This window comes from Oryctolagus cuniculus, chromosome 4 (genome assembly GCF_964237555.1).
Source record: "Oryctolagus cuniculus chromosome 4, mOryCun1.1, whole genome shotgun sequence".
In the NCBI taxonomy this organism is placed as follows: Eukaryota; Metazoa; Chordata; class Mammalia; order Lagomorpha; family Leporidae; genus Oryctolagus; species Oryctolagus cuniculus.
In genome coordinates, this window is record NC_091435.1 from 13,502,699 (window position 1) to 13,515,556 (window position 12,858).

At 44.8% G+C, this 12,858-nt stretch overlaps 1 protein-coding gene across 16 annotated transcripts in view; it reads left to right on the forward strand.

Moving 5' to 3' along the window:
- Positions 1–12,858, forward strand: part of TIAM1 (TIAM Rac1 associated GEF 1) — a 445,843-nt gene that overhangs the window by 217,465 nt on the left and 215,520 nt on the right. For 2 of the 16 annotated variants that reach the window (XM_070071882.1, XM_051819223.2), the window contains exon 1: positions 9,976–10,129. The exons of the other annotated variants lie outside the window; for them this stretch is intronic. The gene's annotated coding sequence lies outside the window, so the exon portion shown is untranslated. Of the gene's footprint in view, positions 1–9,975; positions 10,130–12,858 lie in introns of those variants that run through there. 16 annotated transcript variants of the gene reach the window in all.

Sequence of the window (12,858 nt, forward strand, 5' to 3'; positions counted from 1 at the left end):
TCTCCATACTTCAGTTATCTTTTCATCTGTAAAGTGGGTCTAGAATAAGAAGAAGGAGAAACCAGTTGAGTTGTCATGAGGCCCAGGTACCAGAGTGGATGAGCAGCTCTCAGCTTAATGGTTTTCACAGAGAAAGTACCCAGCTAAAGTCACTGCCTCATTGTCATTGTGTTGTCATTGGGGGATCTCAGCCACATTAGTCATCTGCTTCTCCTTAAGCAGCCTCCTGAGGGAGGTGTTGCTATAGGCCCATTTCACAGATGAGAACTGAGAGGCCTGGACTAGAAAGGGAATTCCTGAATTGCAGTAACACATGTATGATGATCCAGAGTTTTCTCACTCAGACTGCCTGGCACCCCAGTCTACTCTTCACTCCTCTGAAATAATTGCTATTGGGGTGCACACCTGAATGTGCTCTGTTAAAAATGTGTGCCGTTCAGTATTTTCACTGGGCAGGTTGGGTCTGATTCGTTTCCCGTTCTTGGATGGTTGTAGATCAGAGCCGATTCTTTCTGGTATCTTGAACTGCTGTGGGAGGAGATCCATGGGGGAGACACTCCACACAGCTGTGGTACCTGGCGTACTGGTGAGAAGGTGTGCCTTGTTTTATCTTCCTAATTGTGAAAGATTTAATTTGATAGGTGAGACAATCCCATTTCATCTCTTACAATCAGAAGAAAATTTCTTTTCTGGGTGTGTGGTGAAGATCACAGTGATGTGACGGGGAGAGTAGGCACAGTTAAAGCTTGGTTAATGTGCGTAGATTAAAGTTTTGATTTGTTTTCCTTTCGACAGCAGTGTTTTTAAAAGCTACATGCACCTGAGCCAGAGGTTGAAAATGATAGTATTTTTTGAATCTTTTAAGAAGTTGTGATAAAGTGTAGATAGCATAAAATTTGCCATTTTATCCATATTTTAAGCATACAATTTATTGACACTAATCCTATCAGTAATTATTACACTAATTACATCAGTACAATGCATGTCTAAACCTTTTTCATGTATTTCACAATATTTTCCTTTTGTGTCTTTTTCCACTTAGCACAACATTTTCTTTTAAGAAAAGATTTATTTATGTATTTGAAAGGCAGAGTTAGAAAGAGAGAGAGAGAGAGAGAGAGAGAGACTGATCTTCTATTTGCTGGTTCACTCTCCCCAAATGCAGCTGGGTCATGTGGTAGTCAGGAGCCTGAAACTCATTCAGGATCTCATGCTTGGTGGCAGGGGCTCAAGTACTTGGTCCATCTTGCACTGCTTTCCTAGGTGTGTTGCCAGGGAGCTTGATCAGAAGTGGAGCAGCCAAGATTCGAAGCTGTGTTCATACGGGATGCTGGCATCATAGGCAGTGGCTTAACCCAACTGTGTCACAACAGCAGCCCCCCACATAACATTTATAAAGTTCATCCATGTGGTAGCAGGTATAACAGCTTCATCCCTTTAAAAAAAAAAAAGGTGATGTTTTGCTACATCAGTAGAAACACGTTTTAAATTCCTTGGCTTCCAGAGTAGGTGTTCCTAAGCGAGGGAGTCTGTGTTTTTGACTGGGTTGCTGGCATGGCCTTGTAGGCCTGACTGAATTTGTGAGCATCCCCAGGAGGCCTCCCCAGCATTCTTGCCACACCTGCCAATGTACTTTGTCTGGGAGGATGCTGGCTGTGGCTGAATATGGATGCCTTCAGCCATCCTGCTCCCACTGTGTCTGTCCAGCCCAGGTCTCCAAGCCTGGGGCAGGTCCAGAAATTTCTCAGGCATACAATTGTTATGATTTGCCAGTTCATTGTAGATAGGCTCAGTTTGTTCTGTTTTTGATTTTGCTTTGCCTTTGTACCATGGTGGGAGTACAAAACTCTACACACATCCACTGTATTTAATATTCATTTTTTTGGAAAAAACTTTAAAGAAGGTATATATAGCAGGCTGATTTGAATAGGCTTGTGTTGTAGGCTGAAGCTGCCGTTGTTTTTACCTGAGCCAGTTGAGCCATCTGACCTCAGATGATTGAGTAATTTACAAAACTGCCTTTCTCTCTTGCATGTGTGGGTCGATGGCCCTTCATATGTCTGTTACCTTACCTCAGGTCACTTAATATTTTGAGGTGCTGGCTTATTTTGTGGCTGAAAATTATCTTTTTTTTTTTTTTTAAAGATTGAATTTGAAAGTGAGAGTTATAGAAAGAGGAAGAGATCCACAGACAGAAAGATCTTCCATCTGACTGCTGGTTCATTCCCCAAGTGGCCACAATGGCCGGTGCTTTGCCAGGCTGGAGCCAGGAGCCAGGAGCCACGTCCGGGTCTCCCATATGGGTTGTAGGATCCCAGATGCTTGGACCATCTTTTTCTTCTTTTCCCAGGGCACTAGCATGGAGCTGTATTGAAAGTGTAGCAGCTGGGACAAAAACTGGCACCCACATGGGATGCCAGCATCACAGGCAGTGGTGTTACCTGCTATACCACAATGTCAGCCCCTGAAAATAATCTTTGTACCCTGGAGTTTTGTTTAGATTAAGGAAATTGTGCTAAGTGCTCATAGAGACCCTAACATTCACTGTCAATACTTTTTGAAAAAAAAAAAAAAATTATTTATTTATTTATTTATTTATTTTTAAACTTCTATTTAATGAATATAAATTTCCAAAGTACAGCTGATGGATTACAATGGCTTCCCCCCCATAACGTCCCTCCCACCCGCAACCCTCCCCTTTCCCACTCCCTCTCCCCTTCCATTCATATCAAGATTCATTTTTGTTTCTCTTTATATACAGAAGATCAGTCTAGCATACATTAAGTAAAGATTTCAACAGTTTGCTCCCACACAGAAACATAAAGTGAAAAATACTGTTTGAGTACTAGTTATAGCATTAAATCTCAATGTACAGCACACTAAGGACAAAGATCCTACATGAGGAGTAAGTGCACAGTGACTCCTGTTGTTGACTTAACAAATTGACACTCTTGTTTATGGCATCAGTAATCAACCTAGGCTCTTGTCATGAGGATCATGTACCTCTGATGGCTACACATTTTTTGGAGAGAAGGCAAGACTGAAATTTGAACTTGACCTGTTGTCTTCTTCATTTTGTTATTCAGCATTATCTTAGCACCCATGAAAATTCATGCTTTTTATTGCTGCTGACCAGAGAGGTGTCTTAAAGGTTCCATACCAGGGAAAAGTCAGACACTTGACCCTTAGGATCACTAAGTTCACTGTGTATATGGGCAGGACCACATCTGGCCCCAAATGGATCATTGCCATTTCATGCAAGGGTTCATGGACTTTTCCTCTGCCTTCTTCCTTAGCTTGATCCTCTGGTTGTACTGTTTTATTCCCATCCCCATTCCAGTTATAAACCTGGCTTCAGTTACGGCTGTGAGGGTACTTTAAAAACTTCATGAAAAATTGAATCAAAAGATAACTTTATTTTGGTGCAAAAAAATTGAAATGCAAACATACAAGAGGTATTCAAAAAGTCCATGAAAAAATGCATGTTATGGAAAGATTGTAGATTTCAAAAATTTTTGCACCAAAATAAATTTAATTTTCCCCAATCTTTTTTTTTTTAAAGATTTATTTTTTAAAGATTTATTTGAAAGTCAGAGTTACAGAAAGACAGAGGAGAGACACAGAGAGATCTTCCATCCACTGTTTCACTTTTGAAATGGATGCAATAGCCAGAGCCAGGCTGATCCAAAGTCAGGAGCCAGGAGCGTCTTCTGGGTTTCCCACATGAGTGCAGGGGCCCAAGGACTTGGGCCATCTTCCACTACTTTTCCAGGCACTTTAGTAGGGAGCTGGATCAGCAGCAGAGAAGCCAGGACTGGAACTGGTGTCTATATGGGATACCAGCACTGCAGGCAGTGGCTTTACCCACCACCCCACAGTGTCGGCCCCTCCCCAACCTTTTTGAAGTACTCTCACGTGTAGGCTACCAGTCAGCCCTGAAACTGTTGACTTTGATGTGTTACATAAAAGTTGTTCTTTTGCAAGGAAATCTAATCTGGGACAATGACAGCAAAGGGAGTTTTCAAATCATGGAAACATACTTGGACAGTAGAGCTAGGAAGCCAGAGAAAATTAAATTGAACATTGTCATTGGATTGTTGAGGAAACTGAAGTCCTTGGATTTTAAGGAACTTGCCACACACTTGCTGCAGTGTGTGCTGTGGGCAGCACTTAAAGATTGCTAAGTTTCCTGACTCCTTTTTTTTTTTTTTTTTTTTTTTTTTTTTTTTTTTTTTTGACAGGCAGAGTAGACAGTGAGAGAGAGAGACAGAGAGAAAGGTCTTCCTTTGCCGTTGGTTCACCCTCCAATGGCCGCCACGGCCGGCGCGCTGCGGCCGGCGCACCGCGCTGATCCGATGGCAGGAGCCAGGTGCTTCTCCTGGTCTCCCATGGGGTGCAGGGCCCAAGCACCTGGGCCATCCTCCACTGCACTCCCTGGCCACAGCAGAGAGCTGGCCTGGAAGAGGGGCAACCGGGACAGAATCCGGCGCCCCAACCGGGACTAGAACCCGGTGTGCCGGCGCCGCTAGGCGGAGGATTAGCCTAGTGAGCCGCGGCGCCGGCCTCCTGACTCCTTTTTGACAGAGCTTCTGTGTTGTGGGACTATCCCTATGTTTTTGTTAGGTTTTCGGTTTTCAGACAGAGAAAACTTAATGCAGCACATCTCTATGTTTGGTCGGCACCATGTATAATTTGCAGTTGGGAAACTCTCTTGATTGCATCAGATTGAACGAGACATCACTGAATCCAGGGCTGATGCCCAGGCACCAGGGTAGGAGGGGGTGAATCCGCGTTGAGTCCTTCAGTCCGTTTCAAACATGAAAAATTGATTTTGGCAATCAGTGGTTAGATAACCGCAAAATGTATTCATGGGAAACCCTGTGAATTTCTAAGGTGAGCCGCAGGACATATTGGGATCTGTATTTGGAATTGCAGTTATGCTGGGAAATTGTGTTTGCACTTGGATTTGGATAATTCACTTGTGTTGATTGACACTCCTGTTGGGTGTCACCTAACTGCCGGAGGAGGACACCCCTCTCCAGCCTTACTGCCCATATGCTGATATAGGGGATTGCAGGTTGGTGTAGAGCACTTCTGGCCTTGTTGCTGGGACTCTCCTTCTTTCCCAAGTGAGCTGGACAAGGTGGAGTTTATGTCCATTGCAGGGACTGGGGTCAAATTCACAGAACTTAGTTCTGCTGACTGTAATATTGTGATGAAGCTGCCTGAATTCCAGGCCAACTTGGCTGTGCAAACCCATGAACAGAAATTGCAAAACATGTCTGCTTAAGGAAGACATTTGTGTTTTTGGGAACACAATTTAAAAGTCTATTTTATGGTGCGGTGGATGGCACCAGCATCCCATCTGAGCATCAGTTTGAGCCCCAGCTGTTTCACTTCTGGTACAGCTCCCTTCTAATGTGCCTGAGGAATAGCATAAGATGACCCAAGTACTTGGACCCCTGAATTCCATGTGGGAAACCTGCATGGAGTTCTAGGCTCTTGGCTTTAGCCTGACCTAGCCACAGCCATTGTGGCCATTTGGAGAGTGAAACAGCAGATAGAAGATCGATGTCTCTCTCTGTGTCTCTTCCCCTCTCCTTGTTATTCTGCCTTTCAAATGGTCAGCTGTGGCTGTAGTAGATATAATATATAAAATAGCAAGTGAAAGACTGAGTTAAAAATATTTGGGGAAAATAAGCCTAAATAAACTCTCTATTGTGCTTCATTTCTGAGCGTAAATTCATCTCACAAAGGGAAAGAGGGGACTTAACCCTTTGTGACCTTCTCTCAATGTACCAAATGTTGTTTTGCCACATGTGTGTGTTTGTTATTACAACTGTCTTCTGTCTGTTTAGTTAGCTCTTGTGTCAGCATCCACTAATGGTATAAATACTTGATAAGGGTTTCTAGGTTTTCAAAATATTTTTACATAAATCTTTACATTTTCTGTAATTGATTATTTTTGTGACTTGAATCATGTGGCATCATCCCCGGTTTTATTCTGATCTTGAGAAACTGTGAGGAACAAATCAGTTGTGCTCCCTCTACTGGTTGTACTTTTTTTGGAGTAGGAATAGTTCACAATCATGCCCAAGTTCGTTGCTTCGGGAGGGACTCAAGGGCCTTCACATTTTCTTTTCCTAAATTCATAACCTTCTTAAAAGCAAAACCAGTGGCTTTCAGAACTGCAGATTGAGAGGCTGACAGATTAAAGAGGGGCAGGGGTTCTTGCTTCCTGCCCATCTGTCTAGGGGCCTGTGGAGGGACCCCTGGCTTAGAATTCTTCTGCAGGCAGAAGGACTCAGCCCTTTTGTTGTAGAAACACATTTGATGGGAAGAGATGCTTGTGTGTGTGTGTGTGTGTGTGTGTGTGTGGCTCAAGGCCATTGATTGGGATGTGTTGCCTTCCGATGTTGGTGAGTTTTACCTCTGTCAGGTTGGCTTGTCTGTCCAGGTCTTCTGAATGAAAGCAACAGGAGTTGTCCTATGTTAATTGTCTACTCACAGGTTGCTCAGGCTCTTGAGCTCAAGGAACCCTTGGGAATTCTCTAGAAGCAGCTAGAGGCTGCTGTTTATTTTCAGGCTTAAGGAATGGGGAGGGAAGTGGAGTCTGATTCAGTTCAGTGCTATATACATTTTTTTAAAAGATTTATTTATTTCTTTGAAAGTCAGAGTTACACAGAGAGAGGAGGGGCAGAGGGAGAGAGAGAGAGGTCTTCCATCTGATGGTTCACTCCCCAATTGGCCGCTAATGGCCACAGCTGAGCTGATCTGAAGCCAGGAGCCAAGAGCTTCTTCTGGGTCTCCTGTGCTGGTGCAGGGGTCCAAGGACTTGGGCCATCCTCTACTGCTTTCCCAGGCCATAGCAGAGAGCTGGATCGGAAGTGGAGCAGCCAGGTCTCAAACTGGCACTCATATGGCATGCCGGCACTTCAGGCCAGGGCATTAACCCACTGTGCCACAGTGCCTGCCCCTGCTACATGCATTTTTTAAAAAAAAGATTTATTTATTTGAAAGGCAGAGTTGTAAGGAGTGAGGGAGGGGGACACAAAGAGATAGAGATCTTCCATCCACTGTTTCATTCCCCAAATGGTTGCAGTGGGCGGAGCTGGGCCGATCCAAAGCCAAGAGCCAGGAGATTCTTCTGGGTCTCCCACATGGGTGCAGTGGCTCAAGCACTTGGGCCATCATCTTTTGCTGTTCTCCCAGGCACGTTGACAGGGAGCAGGATTGGAAGTGGAGCACTGGGATTTCGAACCCGTGTCCATATAGGATGTCAGTGTCTCAGGCAGCAGCTTTACCTGCTACACTACAGTGCTGGCCCTGCAACATAACATTTTTAAGCATTGATCATATGTCTGGACTCAGGGGACTTACAGGGAGCAAACCCACTGTCCTCTGCCTTCTTTAGAGAAACACTGAGCACCAACAACAGAAAACCCTTCTCTCCCTCCAAGCAGACATTAATATCAGAAAGATGAGTATGCTTGGCATCCCAGAGCTCAGAGGACACTTCTTAGGTGACGATGGGACCAGACAACCCGGGGCAAAGACATCTCCCCTTTGTAAGGCCACAGCTCTCACAGGAGCCTTCAGGGCGCTTGCATTCATTTTCCTGTGAGGGATTTGTCACATTCTGTTCCATAAGCTGTAATGAGATTACACTTCCTTCCTGTTTGGAGGGGAGTATTTCCAGCCCTGACTCATTATCAGTAGACGCGTGACTGATGGGGTATGTGGTGCCTGCCGTTGTCTTGTCTCCTCACATCTCTGCACACCCCTCCAACTGTGCGATCTCTGATGCTGAAGCTGATCCTCTGGCCTTATAAGGTCCTCCTCCTCTCCCTTTTTTCTTGATTGTTTTCATCCACATTCAGCATCAGCCATTCACTTAGTGTATGCATGGATGTGAGATTGCTTCGTAAACCATTGAATACTGCTTCTGATCTCAGCATCAGGTTTGGAACCCACGTGGATGCTTCCCAGGCAGCTAGTGCTGCTTGGTAGAAAAGGAGGAGAAATGGGATTCCATATGTATATTTTTAAGTCCCCAGAAAGTGTCTTCATAAGGTTGATTATTCTGTGTGTAATAAATCCACGAAATGAGAGTTGATAGTGAGACTTGCATCTCAGAGTTCTCACCTGCAGCATTCTTGGTGTCTTGGGGTGGGTAGTGCTTGCTTGTGGGGCTGTGCTGTACATGGCAGGATTTTGAACAGCACCCATGACCTCCACCCACTGCATGCCAGTAGCACCTCCTGTGCTGTGATGAACAAAAACAGCTGCAGATTCTGCCACATGCCCTCTACGGGCAACGTCACTTCTGGTTAAGAGCCTCCTCTCTGTCCTAACACTCTTACCTCTATTTGTCCTGTTCTTTCAGAAGTGCGCATGAGACTCTTCTTTATTTCATTCATCTATTAGCTCCTACTTATACCTGCCTTGTGCATTACCAAGAACATAAAGGTGAACCACACATCTCTCTCTCTCTGCATTTGTCTCTATTTGAGCCCAATTTGAAGGCATCATGGTTTCCATCACATTGATTCTTATCACGATTATCCTGAGAGTTCCCCTTCTCGAGTATTGCTCCCAGCCTATGACTCTGGCTGTTATTTGAGTCACTGTTATTTCTTTAATGAACATTGTCTTTCCATATTTGTAGGCTGTGTCTTCGAGGAAAGCCCCTTGCAGTGTGGGTCCGTATCCTTGACTTTTGGTACACTATTAACTTATGAAATGATCATGCTGTAAGTGTCAGTTTCACCCATGAGTGCTTCAGCCATTTCTGACATGGCCTTAAATTTGTCACTCCAGATTTCTTCTCTAGTGATTCTTTTCATTCTTTGTCCAGCCACCTGAGGCTTCATTTAACCTGTGATCACTTTAAGTTTTATTAATGAAACCTGCTTAGAAACCCAAGTCAAGCCCAGCAGAGGCATGCTCATTAGATTGCTTTCTTGTGAACTTGAAGCGAGTATGTTTCCTTTACAATTTTTAGAAGCTAATATAAAAATTGCTCATATGAAATTAGATATATGGTAGGTTTTTCCCCCTAGCGAGAGCAAAAGGGGGAAGTATTGTAAGAAATTTAAAAGAGAGCTTCAGCTATGCTGGTATTCTTTTAGGAGCCAATTAAGAATAATTTATTTATTTTTAATTGTTTTTGAAAGGCAGAGAGACAGAGGCTGAGATCAGTATTCCACCTGCTGGTTCACCTCCCAAATGACCATAAAAGCTGGGGTTGGGCCAGGTCCAAGCCAGGAATCCTCAACTCAGGAACCCAATCCAAATCTCCCGTGTGGGTGGCAGGTACCCAGCTGTTTGCGCCAGCACTGTTGCCTCCCATGGTGCACATTAGTGGAAAGCTAGAATTGGAAGCAAAGCCGACTTGGACCCAGGCACTGAGATACGGGATGCTGGCATTCCAAGTGGTGTCAAACTCTGGGCCAAACACTCCCCTTTATGTTGGTAATTTTAATTTCTTTGTGTAGTATGGTAGACACTTTGCGTCTGTTATATTCTTTTTGAATGTGTTTTTGGCTATATGAAATACGTCTTAATAGGTTTCAAAGAGTTCAGATCTATCCTTCCTAATCGATTGACTGTATACACAGAGTCTTAGGAACTGAGTTCCCTTCTCCTGCCTGAGACGGGGACGCGGTAGGGGGATAGTTAAGATTTTTAGCCTTTGGAACCCTTTAAGAGGCACTGCTTTCTTTCCGTCTCCTGGCAGAAAGTTCACAAAATGACAGAGCTTATGCTTTGTGCATAGTGGCCAGGCTCACCTGTAGGATGGTTCAGACAGACCTGTTGGAAACAGATTTCCTAGGGATGCGCTGAGCAGGGTGCCGGGCCGCTGAGTGACAGCGCATTGCGAAGGCCGAGGGGTGGGGGAGTTACCCTGGAGAAGGAGGCGTGGAGGAGGGAGGTGGGTGGGAGGAGAGGGAGGAGCAACCAGCCTTCTCCCGCACGCCCGGTTGACCAGATTCATCACTGCACGAAACTTCGCTAGTCACACCCACTGCCTCCGCCTGCAGCCGGGGAAGGGTGCCGCTTCCTCATTTCTGTTACTGGAAGTTTGAGATCCCTGAAGCCGGGGACATGTGCGCCTCGCCGAGCAGGGGTGAGCTTTGATTTTCAATCCCGTTCTTTTCTCCCCTTGAATCGTGGTGTTGGGTGGTCCGAGGAAGCAGCTGCGTGGGCTCAGAACTTGGCGCCGTTCGAGCCGAGGGCGCTGCGTCTGGGGCTGGAGAACCCGAGCGTCCCGGAGCCCCCAGCCCAGCAGGAGCCCCCAGCCCAGCGTCTCCACGCTGCGCCCTGTGCCCCGGGCACTTCGCTTTGCTGGCTGAGCCTGGCGAGGTGGGCACTGGCTCCAGGGTAAAGGGATTCGGGCTTGGAAAGCGCTTCTTCTTGGGTCACTGAAGGCTGGTGAATGGGATACTGGGTCCGGAAGGAGCCTGTGAGATGGTGTCCCTGCCCGGGGCTGTCCCCTGCTGCGCGTTGGGTAATCACAGGTCCATGTGGTTGGAAGCGAAGCCCAGTGAAAGGCTTGGGATTCTAGTGAGAAAAAGTTCCGAGGAGGATTCTGAAGCTGCGACGCCTGGCTGGCACCTGGATGGGAGTGCTGGAGGGAGGCAGGAGAAGTCCCGGCTTCTCATTAATTTGCCTCTAATGGGGTTAGTTCTGCTGCAGGCTTCTCGGCTGTGGAGGTGTTTATCTGGAGCCTTTTTGAAAACGTCAATTATTCTGCGGCTGCTGCTCTGTCTTCCGACTGATTGCCCAAGTCAATTTCGGGTGCGGTGCTGAGAGGAAGTTTGCGAGGAGGGTGGCATGGGGTGGGTGTTGGAATTAATGAGAGAGACAGTTCATATGTCCCAGGAAAGGGTGAACTTGGCCCAAATAAGGACTTTCAGAAATATTCTTCAGCTTTTATTTTGAGCTTGTCAGTGGCCTTTTCATTGATATGAAGTGTTTTGCTCACTGCATGGGGGTCAGATGGCAGCTTTGGGTTCACTGTTAACCATTTCGCATTCATTTCTTGTCTGGTCAACAGCCTAGGAATGCAGCTACCCCAGGAACTGGTGTGTGTGTGTGTGTGTGTGTGTGTGTGCATTTAGGTAAGTCCTTCCTAAGAATTTCCAGATAATTGTCTTAATTTAGGGACAGAGACAAAGATGAAGAAATTTGTGGTTCTTAGTCTGTTACAGCAAACCAAATACTCATTTTGCAAGTATTTCTCCCACTTCTGAGGTGAGTGCAATGAGGAGGGTGGTAATAGCTGGTTTTATCACGTTCCTGATCTCAGAGTGGAGTAAGGTGTGCTTTCTCAGCATACCTCCACCTGAACTTTCGGGATCAGGGGACAGGTTACTGGGGGCCACCATTTGCTGAGCTTGCCCTGTCCTTCTGTGTGTGTGTGTGTGTGTGTGTGTGTGTTTGAAGTGATAGATATGGATGCAAAGGAAATTACTTTTAAACCAGACCAGACATATCCCAGGGGAAGAAAAGCAGGTTTCAGGACTCTGGGCTGTCCTACCTGCTGGAGTCATGCGTGCTGGCTCCTTTGGGACTCAAGAAAGGATTAGACAGGTATACATGAACTTGATGCTGACACAAGGCATATGGCTTTCCACTCCCTGCTCCTGTAACTCACTCAACAGGAAAGACAACCAAATTGTATCTCGTGGTAGAGCTGGTGAAACTGAGTAATAGATGGGGTTTTATTGGACTACAGCCCTTAGCCAGAGAAAGGGGATGTGTGATTCATGCAGTAAAGGTTTTTAGATAGTGTCACATGGACAGTTAGGAGACTTTGCGAAGACATCTGAAAGAGATCTGAGAGAACGTTATTTCTGGATTATTGGTTTCATATGATTCTCTGTGTTACCCAGTAAGTAACCTCGTTTGACTCTGGCTATTGTATCTTTTTTTTTTTAATTGCAGATTTAATTTGTTTAATAGGTATAGAACCTTGAAAATTATTTTGATCTAGTAACCAAGTTTTATAAGAATTTTTTCCTTTCATGTACATTTTAAAGTGAATTGATATAAAGCTGTACACGTGATCCTATTATGATATGTTTTGATATGTTTAAAAACTGCAGCATCTATAGCAATGTTTCCTTTTTTGTTCTTGGCATTGATCGCTTGTGCCTTTTCTTGATCAGTGCTGTTAATGCATTCTGTTTTGTTGGCCTTTTGGAAGAACCAAATTTGTCTTTTGTTTGTATTTTAATTGAAGCACAAATGTCATACCACCTCCTTTCTGGGATTCATATATGGTTTTAAAATTCTGCCCCATGGAACTCTGTCAAAAAAGGTTTTACAACGGCCTTTGAAAATAAGCAGCCGAGTCCCTTGGAGGCAAAGAGGAAGGCATTATGTATTTATCTTTGTGTCTTTGACACAGACTATGTCTTTCAGTTTTATTAAAACATACCTTCTGTTTCCTGAGTACCATATACATTGGATCCAGTTGTTCCCAGGTGGGTTTTATGTATTGACTGGGGCACACCCTGTGAAATTGTTTTGGAAACATCTAACTAGAATTTGCATGAGACTTACTGGTAATTTGATGTGAATTGTAGGTGTTTTCAACCCACTTGACAATACAGATTTACCTTGTGCTTGAGCATAGCAAATTTGCTCTAATTACTGTAGAGTGTTTCATTTTGATTCATATTTAATGCATAAAACTGAGCAATCTAAGGTTTTCTCAGAACTTCTTTCTGAGTGTATGGCAATAGAAGATCAAGAATGCTGGAGTCAGAAAGGGCCTAGGTTTGAATCCCAGCTCTTACACTTTCAGCTGTAAGACCTTAACAAAGTCGTATAGGGGCAGATGTTGTGGTG